This window comes from Oryzias latipes, chromosome 16 (assembly GCF_053564925.1).
Source record: "Oryzias latipes strain Hd-rR chromosome 16, Olatipes_Hd-rR_3.1".
Classification (NCBI taxonomy): domain Eukaryota; kingdom Metazoa; phylum Chordata; class Actinopteri; order Beloniformes; family Adrianichthyidae; genus Oryzias; species Oryzias latipes.
Genome location: NC_136252.1, coordinates 8750694 through 8763460, shown reverse-complemented (window position 1 = coordinate 8763460; position 12767 = coordinate 8750694). Strand labels below are relative to the sequence as shown.

The 12767-nt window shown below is 45.3% G+C and overlaps 24 non-coding genes across 24 annotated transcripts; all 24 read left to right on the top strand.

Moving 5' to 3' along the window:
- Window positions 1–141: 141 nt before the first annotated feature.
- Window positions 142–260, top strand: LOC144986569 (5S ribosomal RNA). Its single transcript, XR_013650379.1, has one exon. It is a non-coding gene; the product is annotated as a 5S ribosomal RNA (ribosomal RNA).
- Window positions 261–667: 407 nt separating this feature from the next.
- LOC144986567 (5S ribosomal RNA) lies at window positions 668–786 on the top strand. The gene has a single exon (XR_013650377.1). It is a non-coding gene; the product is annotated as a 5S ribosomal RNA (ribosomal RNA).
- Window positions 787–1193: 407 nt separating this feature from the next.
- On the top strand, window positions 1194–1312 carry LOC144986463 (5S ribosomal RNA). The gene has a single exon (XR_013650275.1). It is a non-coding gene; the product is annotated as a 5S ribosomal RNA (ribosomal RNA).
- Window positions 1313–1741: 429 nt separating this feature from the next.
- LOC144986462 (5S ribosomal RNA) lies at window positions 1742–1860 on the top strand. The gene has a single exon (XR_013650274.1). It is a non-coding gene; the product is annotated as a 5S ribosomal RNA (ribosomal RNA).
- Window positions 1861–2292: 432 nt separating this feature from the next.
- Window positions 2293–2411, top strand: LOC144986566 (5S ribosomal RNA). Its single transcript, XR_013650376.1, has one exon. It is a non-coding gene; the product is annotated as a 5S ribosomal RNA (ribosomal RNA).
- Window positions 2412–2818: 407 nt separating this feature from the next.
- LOC144986565 (5S ribosomal RNA) lies at window positions 2819–2937 on the top strand. Its single transcript, XR_013650375.1, has one exon. It is a non-coding gene; the product is annotated as a 5S ribosomal RNA (ribosomal RNA).
- Window positions 2938–3337: 400 nt separating this feature from the next.
- On the top strand, window positions 3338–3456 carry LOC144986564 (5S ribosomal RNA). The gene has a single exon (XR_013650374.1). It is a non-coding gene; the product is annotated as a 5S ribosomal RNA (ribosomal RNA).
- A 422-nt stretch (window positions 3457–3878) lies between these two features.
- On the top strand, window positions 3879–3997 carry LOC144986563 (5S ribosomal RNA). Its single transcript, XR_013650373.1, has one exon. It is a non-coding gene; the product is annotated as a 5S ribosomal RNA (ribosomal RNA).
- A 400-nt stretch (window positions 3998–4397) lies between these two features.
- Window positions 4398–4516, top strand: LOC144986562 (5S ribosomal RNA). Its single transcript, XR_013650372.1, has one exon. It is a non-coding gene; the product is annotated as a 5S ribosomal RNA (ribosomal RNA).
- A 402-nt stretch (window positions 4517–4918) lies between these two features.
- On the top strand, window positions 4919–5037 carry LOC144986561 (5S ribosomal RNA). The gene has a single exon (XR_013650371.1). It is a non-coding gene; the product is annotated as a 5S ribosomal RNA (ribosomal RNA).
- A 400-nt stretch (window positions 5038–5437) lies between these two features.
- Window positions 5438–5556, top strand: LOC144986560 (5S ribosomal RNA). Its single transcript, XR_013650370.1, has one exon. It is a non-coding gene; the product is annotated as a 5S ribosomal RNA (ribosomal RNA).
- A 400-nt stretch (window positions 5557–5956) lies between these two features.
- Window positions 5957–6075, top strand: LOC144986559 (5S ribosomal RNA). Its single transcript, XR_013650369.1, has one exon. It is a non-coding gene; the product is annotated as a 5S ribosomal RNA (ribosomal RNA).
- A 424-nt stretch (window positions 6076–6499) lies between these two features.
- On the top strand, window positions 6500–6618 carry LOC144986558 (5S ribosomal RNA). The gene has a single exon (XR_013650368.1). It is a non-coding gene; the product is annotated as a 5S ribosomal RNA (ribosomal RNA).
- A 408-nt stretch (window positions 6619–7026) lies between these two features.
- LOC144986556 (5S ribosomal RNA) lies at window positions 7027–7145 on the top strand. Its single transcript, XR_013650366.1, has one exon. It is a non-coding gene; the product is annotated as a 5S ribosomal RNA (ribosomal RNA).
- A 407-nt stretch (window positions 7146–7552) lies between these two features.
- Window positions 7553–7671, top strand: LOC144986555 (5S ribosomal RNA). Its single transcript, XR_013650365.1, has one exon. It is a non-coding gene; the product is annotated as a 5S ribosomal RNA (ribosomal RNA).
- Window positions 7672–8078: 407 nt separating this feature from the next.
- On the top strand, window positions 8079–8197 carry LOC144986554 (5S ribosomal RNA). The gene has a single exon (XR_013650364.1). It is a non-coding gene; the product is annotated as a 5S ribosomal RNA (ribosomal RNA).
- Window positions 8198–8603: 406 nt separating this feature from the next.
- On the top strand, window positions 8604–8722 carry LOC144986553 (5S ribosomal RNA). Its single transcript, XR_013650363.1, has one exon. It is a non-coding gene; the product is annotated as a 5S ribosomal RNA (ribosomal RNA).
- A 407-nt stretch (window positions 8723–9129) lies between these two features.
- On the top strand, window positions 9130–9248 carry LOC144986461 (5S ribosomal RNA). The gene has a single exon (XR_013650273.1). It is a non-coding gene; the product is annotated as a 5S ribosomal RNA (ribosomal RNA).
- A 429-nt stretch (window positions 9249–9677) lies between these two features.
- LOC144986552 (5S ribosomal RNA) lies at window positions 9678–9796 on the top strand. The gene has a single exon (XR_013650362.1). It is a non-coding gene; the product is annotated as a 5S ribosomal RNA (ribosomal RNA).
- Window positions 9797–10197: 401 nt separating this feature from the next.
- Window positions 10198–10316, top strand: LOC144986551 (5S ribosomal RNA). Its single transcript, XR_013650361.1, has one exon. It is a non-coding gene; the product is annotated as a 5S ribosomal RNA (ribosomal RNA).
- A 402-nt stretch (window positions 10317–10718) lies between these two features.
- On the top strand, window positions 10719–10837 carry LOC144986460 (5S ribosomal RNA). The gene has a single exon (XR_013650272.1). It is a non-coding gene; the product is annotated as a 5S ribosomal RNA (ribosomal RNA).
- Window positions 10838–11267: 430 nt separating this feature from the next.
- On the top strand, window positions 11268–11386 carry LOC144986550 (5S ribosomal RNA). The gene has a single exon (XR_013650360.1). It is a non-coding gene; the product is annotated as a 5S ribosomal RNA (ribosomal RNA).
- Window positions 11387–11793: 407 nt separating this feature from the next.
- LOC144986549 (5S ribosomal RNA) lies at window positions 11794–11912 on the top strand. Its single transcript, XR_013650359.1, has one exon. It is a non-coding gene; the product is annotated as a 5S ribosomal RNA (ribosomal RNA).
- Window positions 11913–12319: 407 nt separating this feature from the next.
- On the top strand, window positions 12320–12438 carry LOC144986459 (5S ribosomal RNA). Its single transcript, XR_013650271.1, has one exon. It is a non-coding gene; the product is annotated as a 5S ribosomal RNA (ribosomal RNA).
- Window positions 12439–12767: the final 329 nt, after the last annotated feature.

The following is a 12767-nucleotide window of genomic DNA, read 5'->3' as shown; positions in this document are numbered from 1 at the left end:
AAATGGCATGGTTTTTGCAGCAGGTGGGTGTGTCTAGTCAGCAGGTGTGTTAATCAGGAGGACACAATGGCAAGCCTGTAGCTTTAAGCAGGAAAACCTTGAGATTGAGTGATCAAGAGGCTTTGCTGGACACTGGCAAGTGCTTACGGCCACACCACTCTGGACCCGCCCGATCTCGTCCGATCTCGGAAGCCAAACAGGGTTGGGCCTGGTTAGTACCTGGATGGGAGACCGCTTGGGAATACCAGGTGCTGTAAGTTTTCCATCTTTTCCTCCCAACCAGCAGAGGGTGTTCTTCCAAAATCTGCTTCAAAGTTCACCTAAGGTTTTTTTTTTTTTTTTTTTAATAAACAACTTTTGCCTCATGTAAAGTAATCAGGTAGCTTCAGAGCAATCAGAATCAAGGTGTCAATGCATAACCTTTAGCCTAATTACACCCACCTGTTACAATGAGCAGATGTTAGCAGTGTTTCTGTTCAGACTTTGTGTGTGTTTAAACCAAGGCTGATTTTGCAGAGGAGAGGTGAAATGGCATGGTTTTTGCAGCAGGTGGGTGTGTCTAGTCAGCAGGTGTGTTAATCAGGAGGACACAATGGCAAGCCTGTAGCTTTAAGCAGGAAAACCTTGAGATTGAGTGGCCAAGAGGCTTTGCTGGACACTGGCAAGTGCTTACGGCCACACCACTCTGGACCCGCCCGATCTCGTCCGATCTCGGAAGCCAAACAGGGTTGGGCCTGGTTAGTACCTGGATGGGAGACCGCTTGGGAATACCAGGTGCTGTAAGTTTTCCATCTTTTCCTCCCAACCAGCAGAGGGTGTTCTTCCAAAATCTGCTTCAAAGTTCACCTAAGGTTTTTTTTTTTTTTTTTTTAATAAACAACTTTTGCCTCATGTAAAGTAATCAGGTAGCTTCAGAGCAATCAGAATCAAGGTGTCAATGCATAACCTTTAGCCTAATTACACCCACCTGTTACAATGAGCAGATGTTAGCAGTGTTTCTGTTCAGACTTTGTGTGTGTTTAAACCAAGGCTGATTTTGCAGAGGAGAGGTGAAATGGCATGGTTTTTGCAGCAGGTGGGTGTGTCTAGTCAGCAGGTGTGTTAATCAGGAGGACACAATGGCAAGCCTGTAGCTTTAAGCAGGAAAACCTTGAGATTGAGTGGCCAAGAGGCTTTGCTGGACACTGGCAAGTGCTTACGGCCACACCACTCTGGACCCGCCCGATCTCGTCCGATCTCGGAAGCCAAACAGGGTTGGGCCTGGTTAGTACCTGGATGGGAGACCACTTGGGAATACCAGGTGCTGTAAGTTTTCCATCTTTTCCTCCCAACCAGCAGAGGGTGTTCTTCCAAAATCTGCTTCAAAGTTCACCTAAGGTTTTTTTCTTTTTTTTTTTTTTTTTTTTTTTTTTTTTTTTTAATAAACAACTTTTGCCTCATGTAAAGTAATCAGGTAGCTTCAGAGCAATCAGAATCAAGGTGTCAATGCATAACCTTTAGCCTAATTACACCCACCTGTTACAATGAGCAGATGTTAGCAGTGTTTCTGTTCAGACTTTGTGTGTGTTTAAACCAAGGCTGATTTTGCAGAGGAGAGGTGAAATGGCATGGTTTTTGCAGCAGGTGGGTGTGTCTAGTCAGCAGGTGTGTTAATCAGGAGGACACAATGGCAAGCCTGTAGCTTTAAGCAGGAAAACCTTGAGATTGAGTGGCCAAGAGGCTTTGCTGGACACTGGCAAGTGCTTACGGCCACACCACTCTGGACCCGCCCGATCTCGTCCGATCTCGGAAGCCAAACAGGGTTGGGCCTGGTTAGTACCTGGATGGGAGACCACTTGGGAATACCAGGTGCTGTAAGTTTTCCATCTTTTCCTCCCAACCAGCAGAGGGTGTTCTTCCAAAATCTGCTTCAAAGTTCACCTAAGGTTTTTTTCTTTTTTTTTTTTTTTTTTTTTTTTTTTTTTTTTTTTAATAAACAACTTTTGCCTCATGTAAAGTAATCAGGTAGCTTCAGAGCAATCAGAATCAAGGTGTCAATGCATAACCTTTAGCCTAATTACACCCACCTGTTACAATGAGCAGATGTTAGCAGTGTTTCTGTTCAGACTTTGTGTGTGTTTAAACCAAGGCTGATTTTGCAGAGGAGAGGTGAAATGGCATGGTTTTTGCAGCAGGTGGGTGTGTCTAGTCAGCAGGTGTGTTAATCAGGAGGACACAATGGCAAGCCTGTAGCTTTAAGCAGGAAAACCTTGAGATTGAGTGATCAAGAGGCTTTGCTGGACACTGGCAAGTGCTTACGGCCACACCACTCTGGACCCGCCCGATCTCGTCCGATCTCGGAAGCCAAACAGGGTTGGGCCTGGTTAGTACCTGGATGGGAGACCGCTTGGGAATACCAGGTGCTGTAAGTTTTCCATCTTTTCCTCCCAACCAGCAGAGGGTGTTCTTCCAAAATCTGCTTCAAAGTTCACCTAAGGTTTTTTTTTTTTTTTTTTTAATAAACAACTTTTGCCTCATGTAAAGTAATCAGGTAGCTTCAGAGCAATCAGAATCAAGGTGTCAATGCATAACCTTTAGCCTAATTACACCCACCTGTTACAATGAGCAGATGTTAGCAGTGTTTCTGTTCAGACTTTGTGTGTGTTTAAACCAAGGCTGATTTTGCAGAGGAGAGGTGAAATGGCATGGTTTTTGCAGCAGGTGGGTGTGTCTAGTCAGCAGGTGTGTTAATCAGGAGGACACAATGGCAAGCCTGTAGCTTTAAGCAGGAAAACCTTGAGATTGAGTGATCAAGAGGCTTTGCTGGACACTGGCAAGTGCTTACGGCCACACCACTCTGGACCCGCCCGATCTCGTCCGATCTCGGAAGCCAAACAGGGTTGGGCCTGGTTAGTACCTGGATGGGAGACCGCTTGGGAATACCAGGTGCTGTAAGTTTTCCATCTTTTCCTCCCAACCAGCAGAGGGTGTTCTTCCAAAATCTGCTTCAAAGTTCACCTAAGGTTTTTTTTTTTTAATAAACAACTTTTGCCTCATGTAAAGTAATCAGGTAGCTTCAGAGCAATCAGAATCAAGGTGTCAATGCATAACCTTTAGCCTAATTACACCCACCTGTTACAATGAGCAGATGTTAGCAGTGTTTCTGTTCAGACTTTGTGTGTGTTTAAACCAAGGCTGATTTTGCAGAGGAGAGGTGAAATGGCATGGTTTTTGCAGCAGGTGGGTGTGTCTAGTCAGCAGGTGTGTTAATCAGGAGGACACAATGGCAAGCCTGTAGCTTTAAGCAGGAAAACCTTGAGATTGAGTGATCAAGAGGCTTTGCTGGACACTGGCAAGTGCTTACGGCCACACCACTCTGGACCCGCCCGATCTCGTCCGATCTCGGAAGCCAAACAGGGTTGGGCCTGGTTAGTACCTGGATGGGAGACCGCTTGGGAATACCAGGTGCTGTAAGTTTTCCATTTTTTCCTCCCAACCAGCAGAGGGTGTTCTTCCAAAATCTGCTTCAAAGTTCACCTAAGGTTTTTTTCTTTTTTTTTTTTTTTTTTTTTTTTTTAATAAACAACTTTTGCCTCATGTAAAGTAATCAGGTAGCTTCAGAGCAATCAGAATCAAGGTGTCAATGCATAACCTTTAGCCTAATTACACCCACCTGTTACAATGAGCAGATGTTAGCAGTGTTTCTGTTCAGACTTTGTGTGTGTTTAAACCAAGGCTGATTTTGCAGAGGAGAGGTGAAATGGCATGGTTTTTGCAGCAGGTGGGTGTGTCTAGTCAGCAGGTGTGTTAATCAGGAGGACACAATGGCAAGCCTGTAGCTTTAAGCAGGAAAACCTTGAGATTGAGTGATCAAGAGGCTTTGCTGGACACTGGCAAGTGCTTACGGCCACACCACTCTGGACCCGCCCGATCTCGTCCGATCTCGGAAGCCAAACAGGGTTGGGCCTGGTTAGTACCTGGATGGGAGACCGCTTGGGAATACCAGGTGCTGTAAGTTTTCCATCTTTTCCTCCCAACCAGCAGAGGGTGTTCTTCCAAAATCTGCTTCAAAGTTCACCTAAGGTTTTTTTTTTTTAATAAACAACTTTTGCCTCATGTAAAGTAATCAGGTAGCTTCAGAGCAATCAGAATCAAGGTGTCAATGCATAACCTTTAGCCTAATTACACCCACCTGTTACAATGAGCAGATGTTAGCAGTGTTTCTGTTCAGACTTTGTGTGTGTTTAAACCAAGGCTGATTTTGCAGAGGAGAGGTGAAATGGCATGGTTTTTGCAGCAGGTGGGTGTGTCTAGTCAGCAGGTGTGTTAATCAGGAGGACACAATGGCAAGCCTGTAGCTTTAAGCAGGAAAACCTTGAGATTGAGTGATCAAGAGGCTTTGCTGGACACTGGCAAGTGCTTACGGCCACACCACTCTGGACCCGCCCGATCTCGTCCGATCTCGGAAGCCAAACAGGGTTGGGCCTGGTTAGTACCTGGATGGGAGACCGCTTGGGAATACCAGGTGCTGTAAGTTTTCCATCTTTTCCTCCCAACCAGCAGAGGGTGTTCTTCCAAAATCTGCTTCAAAGTTCACCTAAGGTTTTTTTTTTTTTTAATAAACAACTTTTGCCTCATGTAAAGTAATCAGGTAGCTTCAGAGCAATCAGAATCAAGGTGTCAATGCATAACCTTTAGCCTAATTACACCCACCTGTTACAATGAGCAGATGTTAGCAGTGTTTCTGTTCAGACTTTGTGTGTGTTTAAACCAAGGCTGATTTTGCAGAGGAGAGGTGAAATGGCATGGTTTTTGCAGCAGGTGGGTGTGTCTAGTCAGCAGGTGTGTTAATCAGGAGGACACAATGGCAAGCCTGTAGCTTTAAGCAGGAAAACCTTGAGATTGAGTGATCAAGAGGCTTTGCTGGACACTGGCAAGTGCTTACGGCCACACCACTCTGGACCCGCCCGATCTCGTCCGATCTCGGAAGCCAAACAGGGTTGGGCCTGGTTAGTACCTGGATGGGAGACCGCTTGGGAATACCAGGTGCTGTAAGTTTTCCATCTTTTCCTCCCAACCAGCAGAGGGTGTTCTTCCAAAATCTGCTTCAAAGTTCACCTAAGGTTTTTTTTTTTTAATAAACAACTTTTGCCTCATGTAAAGTAATCAGGTAGCTTCAGAGCAATCAGAATCAAGGTGTCAATGCATAACCTTTAGCCTAATTACACCCACCTGTTACAATGAGCAGATGTTAGCAGTGTTTCTGTTCAGACTTTGTGTGTGTTTAAACCAAGGCTGATTTTGCAGAGGAGAGGTGAAATGGCATGGTTTTTGCAGCAGGTGGGTGTGTCTAGTCAGCAGGTGTGTTAATCAGGAGGACACAATGGCAAGCCTGTAGCTTTAAGCAGGAAAACCTTGAGATTGAGTGATCAAGAGGCTTTGCTGGACACTGGCAAGTGCTTACGGCCACACCACTCTGGACCCGCCCGATCTCGTCCGATCTCGGAAGCCAAACAGGGTTGGGCCTGGTTAGTACCTGGATGGGAGACCGCTTGGGAATACCAGGTGCTGTAAGTTTTCCATCTTTTCCTCCCAACCAGCAGAGGGTGTTCTTCCAAAATCTGCTTCAAAGTTCACCTAAGGTTTTTTTTTTTTAATAAACAACTTTTGCCTCATGTAAAGTAATCAGGTAGCTTCAGAGCAATCAGAATCAAGGTGTCAATGCATAACCTTTAGCCTAATTACACCCACCTGTTACAATGAGCAGATGTTAGCAGTGTTTCTGTTCAGACTTTGTGTGTGTTTAAACCAAGGCTGATTTTGCAGAGGAGAGGTGAAATGGCATGGTTTTTGCAGCAGGTGGGTGTGTCTAGTCAGCAGGTGTGTTAATCAGGAGGACACAATGGCAAGCCTGTAGCTTTAAGCAGGAAAACCTTGAGATTGAGTGATCAAGAGGCTTTGCTGGACACTGGCAAGTGCTTACGGCCACACCACTCTGGACCCGCCCGATCTCGTCCGATCTCGGAAGCCAAACAGGGTTGGGCCTGGTTAGTACCTGGATGGGAGACCGCTTGGGAATACCAGGTGCTGTAAGTTTTCCATCTTTTCCTCCCAACCAGCAGAGGGTGTTCTTCCAAAATCTGCTTCAAAGTTCACCTAAGGTTTTTTTCTTTTTTTTTTTTTTCTTTTTTTTTTTTTAATAAACAACTTTTGCCTCATGTAAAGTAATCAGGTAGCTTCAGAGCAATCAGAATCAAGGTGTCAATGCATAACCTTTAGCCTAATTACACCCACCTGTTACAATGAGCAGATGTTAGCAGTGTTTCTGTTCAGACTTTGTGTGTGTTTAAACCAAGGCTGATTTTGCAGAGGAGAGGTGAAATGGCATGGTTTTTGCAGCAGGTGGGTGTGTCTAGTCAGCAGGTGTTTTAATCAGAAGGACACAATGGCATGCCTGGAGCTTTAAGCAGGAAAACCTTGAGATTCATTGGCCAAGAGGCTTTGCTGGACACTGGCAAGTGCTTACGGCCACACCACTCTGGACCCGCCCGATCTCGTCCGATCTCGGAAGCCAAACAGGGTTGGGCCTGGTTAGTACCTGGATGGGAGACCGCTTGGGAATACCAGGTGCTGTAAGTTTTCCATCTTTTCCTCCCAACCAGCAGAGGGTGTTCTTCCAAAATCTGCTTCAAAGTTCACCTAAGGTTTTTTTTTTTTTTTTTTTTAATAAACAACTTTTGCCTCATGTAAAGTAATCAGGTAGCTTCAGAGCAATCAGAATCAAGGTGTCAATGCATAACCTTTAGCCTAATTACACCCACCTGTTACAATGAGCAGATGTTAGCAGTGTTTCTGTTCAGACTTTGTGTGTGTTTAAACCAAGGCTGATTTTGCAGAGGAGAGGTGAAATGGCATGGTTTTTGCAGCAGGTGGGTGTGTCTAGTCAGCAGGTGTGTTAATCAGGAGGACACAATGGCAAGCCTGTAGCTTTAAGCAGGAAAACCTTGAGATTGAGTGGCCAAGAGGCTTTGCTGGACACTGGCAAGTGCTTACGGCCACACCACTCTGGACCCGCCCGATCTCGTCCGATCTCGGAAGCCAAACAGGGTTGGGCCTGGTTAGTACCTGGATGGGAGACCGCTTGGGAATACCAGGTGCTGTAAGTTTTCCATCTTTTCCTCCCAACCAGCAGAGGGTGTTCTTCCAAAATCTGCTTCAAAGTTCACCTAAGGTTTTTTTTTTTTTTTTTTTAATAAACAACTTTTGCCTCATGTAAAGTAATCAGGTAGCTTCAGAGCAATCAGAATCAAGGTGTCAATGCATAACCTTTAGCCTAATTACACCCACCTGTTACAATGAGCAGATGTTAGCAGTGTTTCTGTTCAGACTTTGTGTGTGTTTAAACCAAGGCTGATTTTGCAGAGGAGAGGTGAAATGGCATGGTTTTTGCAGCAGGTGGGTGTGTCTAGTCAGCAGGTGTGTTAATCAGGAGGACACAATGGCAAGCCTGTAGCTTTAAGCAGGAAAACCTTGAGATTGAGTGGCCAAGAGGCTTTGCTGGACACTGGCAAGTGCTTACGGCCACACCACTCTGGACCCGCCCGATCTCGTCCGATCTCGGAAGCCAAACAGGGTTGGGCCTGGTTAGTACCTGGATGGGAGACCGCTTGGGAATACCAGGTGCTGTAAGTTTTCCATCTTTTCCTCCCAACCAGCAGAGGGTGTTCTTCCAAAATCTGCTTCAAAGTTCACCTAAGGTTTTTTTTTTTTTTTTTTTAATAAACAACTTTTGCCTCATGTAAAGTAATCAGGTAGCTTCAGAGCAATCAGAATCAAGGTGTCAATGCATAACCTTTAGCCTAATTACACCCACCTGTTACAATGAGCAGATGTTAGCAGTGTTTCTGTTCAGACTTTGTGTGTGTTTAAACCAAGGCTGATTTTGCAGAGGAGAGGTGAAATGGCATGGTTTTTGCAGCAGGTGGGTGTGTCTAGTCAGCAGGTGTGTTAATCAGGAGGACACAATGGCAAGCCTGTAGCTTTAAGCAGGAAAACCTTGAGATTGAGTGGCCAAGAGGCTTTGCTGGACACTGGCAAGTGCTTACGGCCACACCACTCTGGACCCGCCCGATCTCGTCCGATCTCGGAAGCCAAACAGGGTTGGGCCTGGTTAGTACCTGGATGGGAGACCGCTTGGGAATACCAGGTGCTGTAAGTTTTCCATCTTTTCCTCCCAACCAGCAGAGGGTGTTCTTCCAAAATCTGCTTCAAAGTTCACCTAAGGTTTTTTTTTTTTTTTTTTAATAAACAACTTTTGCCTCATGTAAAGTAATCAGGTAGCTTCAGAGCAATCAGAATCAAGGTGTCAATGCATAACCTTTAGCCTAATTACACCCACCTGTTACAATGAGCAGATGTTAGCAGTGTTTCTGTTCAGACTTTGTGTGTGTTTAAACCAAGGCTGATTTTGCAGAGGAGAGGTGAAATGGCATGGTTTTTGCAGCAGGTGGGTGTGTCTAGTCAGCAGGTGTGTTAATCAGGAGGACACAATGGCAAGCCTGTAGCTTTAAGCAGGAAAACCTTGAGATTGAGTGGCCAAGAGGCTTTGCTGGACACTGGCAAGTGCTTACGGCCACACCACTCTGGACCCGCCCGATCTCGTCCGATCTCGGAAGCCAAACAGGGTTGGGCCTGGTTAGTACCTGGATGGGAGACCGCTTGGGAATACCAGGTGCTGTAAGTTTTCCATCTTTTCCTCCCAACCAGCAGAGGGTGTTCTTCCAAAATCTGCTTCAAAGTTCACCTAAGGTTTTTTTTTTTTTTTTTTTAATAAACAACTTTTGCCTCATGTAAAGTAATCAGGTAGCTTCAGAGCAATCAGAATCAAGGTGTCAATGCATAACCTTTAGCCTAATTACACCCACCTGTTACAATGAGCAGATGTTAGCAGTGTTTCTGTTCAGACTTTGTGTGTGTTTAAACCAAGGCTGATTTTGCAGAGGAGAGGTGAAATGGCATGGTTTTTGCAGCAGGTGGGTGTGTCTAGTCAGCAGGTGTGTTAATCAGGAGGACACAATGGCAAGCCTGTAGCTTTAAGCAGGAAAACCTTGAGATTGAGTGGCCAAGAGGCTTTGCTGGACACTGGCAAGTGCTTACGGCCACACCACTCTGGACCCGCCCGATCTCGTCCGATCTCGGAAGCCAAACAGGGTTGGGCCTGGTTAGTACCTGGATGGGAGACCACTTGGGAATACCAGGTGCTGTAAGTTTTCCATCTTTTCCTCCCAACCAGCAGAGGGTGTTCTTCCAAAATCTGCTTCAAAGTTCACCTAAGGTTTTTTTCTTTTTTTTTTTTTTTTTTTTTTTTTTTTTTTTTAATAAACAACTTTTGCCTCATGTAAAGTAATCAGGTAGCTTCAGAGCAATCAGAATCAAGGTGTCAATGCATAACCTTTAGCCTAATTACACCCACCTGTTACAATGAGCAGATGTTAGCAGTGTTTCTGTTCAGACTTTGTGTGTGTTTAAACCAAGGCTGATTTTGCAGAGGAGAGGTGAAATGGCATGGTTTTTGCAGCAGGTGGGTGTGTCTAGTCAGCAGGTGTGTTAATCAGGAGGACACAATGGCAAGCCTGTAGCTTTAAGCAGGAAAACCTTGAGATTGAGTGGCCAAGAGGCTTTGCTGGACACTGGCAAGTGCTTACGGCCACACCACTCTGGACCCGCCCGATCTCGTCCGATCTCGGAAGCCAAACAGGGTTGGGCCTGGTTAGTACCTGGATGGGAGACCGCTTGGGAATACCAGGTGCTGTAAGTTTTCCATCTTTTCCTCCCAACCAGCAGAGGGTGTTCTTCCAAAATCTGCTTCAAAGTTCACCTAAGGTTTTTTTTTTTTTAATAAACAACTTTTGCCTCATGTAAAGTAATCAGGTAGCTTCAGAGCAATCAGAATCAAGGTGTCAATGCATAACCTTTAGCCTAATTACACCCACCTGTTACAATGAGCAGATGTTAGCAGTGTTTCTGTTCAGACTTTGTGTGTGTTTAAACCAAGGCTGATTTTGCAGAGGAGAGGTGAAATGGCATGGTTTTTGCAGCAGGTGGGTGTGTCTAGTCAGCAGGTGTGTTAATCAGGAGGACACAATGGCAAGCCTGTAGCTTTAAGCAGGAAAACCTTGAGATTGAGTGGCCAAGAGGCTTTGCTGGACACTGGCAAGTGCTTACGGCCACACCACTCTGGACCCGCCCGATCTCGTCCGATCTCGGAAGCCAAACAGGGTTGGGCCTGGTTAGTACCTGGATGGGAGACCGCTTGGGAATACCAGGTGCTGTAAGTTTTCCATCTTTTCCTCCCAACCAGCAGAGGGTGTTCTTCCAAAATCTGCTTCAAAGTTCACCTAAGGTTTTTTTTTTTTTAAATAAACAACTTTTGCCTCATGTAAAGTAATCAGGTAGCTTCAGAGCAATCAGAATCAAGGTGTCAATGCATAACCTTTAGCCTAATTACACCCACCTGTTACAATGAGCAGACGTTAGCAGTGTTTCTGTTCAGACTTTGTGTGTGTTTAAACCAAGGCTGATTTTGCAGAGGAGAGGTGAAATGGCATGGTTTTTGCAGCAGGTGGGTGTGTCTAGTCAGCAGGTGTGTTAATCAGGAGGACACAATGGCAAGCCTGTAGCTTTAAGCAGGAAAACCTTGAGATTGAGTGGCCAAGAGGCTTTGCTGGACACTGGCAAGTGCTTACGGCCACACCACTCTGGACCCGCCCGATCTCGTCCGATCTCGGAAGCCAAACAGGGTTGGGCCTGGTTAGTACCTGGATGGGAGACCACTTGGGAATACCAGGTGCTGTAAGTTTTCCATCTTTTCCTCCCAACCAGCAGAGGGTGTTCTTCCAAAATCTGCTTCAAAGTTCACCTAAGGTTTTTTTCTTTTTTTTTTTTTTTTTTTTTTTTTTTTTTTTTTAATAAACAACTTTTGCCTCATGTAAAGTAATCAGGTAGCTTCAGAGCAATCAGAATCAAGGTGTCAATGCATAACCTTTAGCCTAATTACACCCACCTGTTACAATGAGCAGATGTTAGCAGTGTTTCTGTTCAGACTTTGTGTGTGTTTAAACCAAGGCTGATTTTGCAGAGGAGAGGTGAAATGGCATGGTTTTTGCAGCAGGTGGGTGTGTCTAGTCAGCAGGTGTGTTAATCAGGAGGACACAATGGCAAGCCTGTAGCTTTAAGCAGGAAAACCTTGAGATTGAGTGATCAAGAGGCTTTGCTGGACACTGGCAAGTGCTTACGGCCACACCACTCTGGACCCGCCCGATCTCGTCCGATCTCGGAAGCCAAACAGGGTTGGGCCTGGTTAGTACCTGGATGGGAGACCGCTTGGGAATACCAGGTGCTGTAAGTTTTCCATCTTTTCCTCCCAACCAGCAGAGGGTGTTCTTCCAAAATCTGCTTCAAAGTTCACCTAAGGTTTTTTTTTTTTTTTTTTTAATAAACAACTTTTGCCTCATGTAAAGTAATCAGGTAGCTTCAGAGCAATCAGAATCAAGGTGTCAATGCATAACCTTTAGCCTAATTACACCCACCTGTTACAATGAGCAGATGTTAGCAGTGTTTCTGTTCAGACTTTGTGTGTGTTTAAACCAAGGCTGATTTTGCAGAGGAGAGGTGAAATGGCATGGTTTTTGCAGCAGGTGGGTGTGTCTAGTCAGCAGGTGTGTTAATCAGGAGGACACAATGGCAAGCCTGTAGCTTTAAGCAGGAAAACCTTGAGATTGAGTGGCCAAGAGGCTTTGCTGGACACTGGCAAGTGCTTACGGCCACACCACTCTGGACCCGCCCGATCTCGTCCGATCTCGGAAGCCAAACAGGGTTGGGCCTGGTTAGTACCTGGATGGGAGACCGCTTGGGAATACCAGGTGCTGTAAGTTTTCCATCTTTTCCTCCCAACCAGCAGAGGGTGTTCTTCCAAAATCTGCTTCAAAGTTCACCTAAGGTTTTTTTTTTTTTTTTTTTAATAAACAACTTTTGCCTCATGTAAAGTAATCAGGTAGCTTCAGAGCAATCAGAATCAAGGTGTCAATGCATAACCTTTAGCCTAATTACACCCACCTGTTACAATGAGCAGATGTTAGCAGTGTTTCTGTTCAGACTTTGTGTGTGTTTAAACCAAGGCTGATTTTGCAGAGGAGAGGTGAAATGGCATGGTTTTTGCAGCAGGTGGGTGTGTCTAGTCAGCAGGTGTGTTAATCAGGAGGACACAATGGCAAGCCTGTAGCTTTAAGCAGGAAAACCTTGAGATTGAGTGGCCAAGAGGCTTTGCTGGACACTGGCAAGTGCTTACGGCCACACCACTCTGGACCCGCCCGATCTCGTCCGATCTCGGAAGCCAAACAGGGTTGGGCCTGGTTAGTACCTGGATGGGAGACCACTTGGGAATACCAGGTGCTGTAAGTTTTCCATCTTTTCCTCCCAACCAGCAGAGGGTGTTCTTCCAAAATCTGCTTCAAAGTTCACCTAAGGTTTTTTTCTTTTTTTTTTTTTTTTTTTTTTTTTTTTTTTTTAATAAACAACTTTTGCCTCATGTAAAGTAATCAGGTAGCTTCAGAGCAATCAGAATCAAGGTGTCAATGCATAACCTTTAGCCTAATTACACCCACCTGTTACAATGAGCAGATGTTAGCAGTGTTTCTGTTCAGACTTTGTGTGTGTTTAAACCAAGGCTGATTTTGCAGAGGAGAGGTGAAATGGCATGGTTTTTGCAGCAGGTGGGTGTGTCTAGTCAG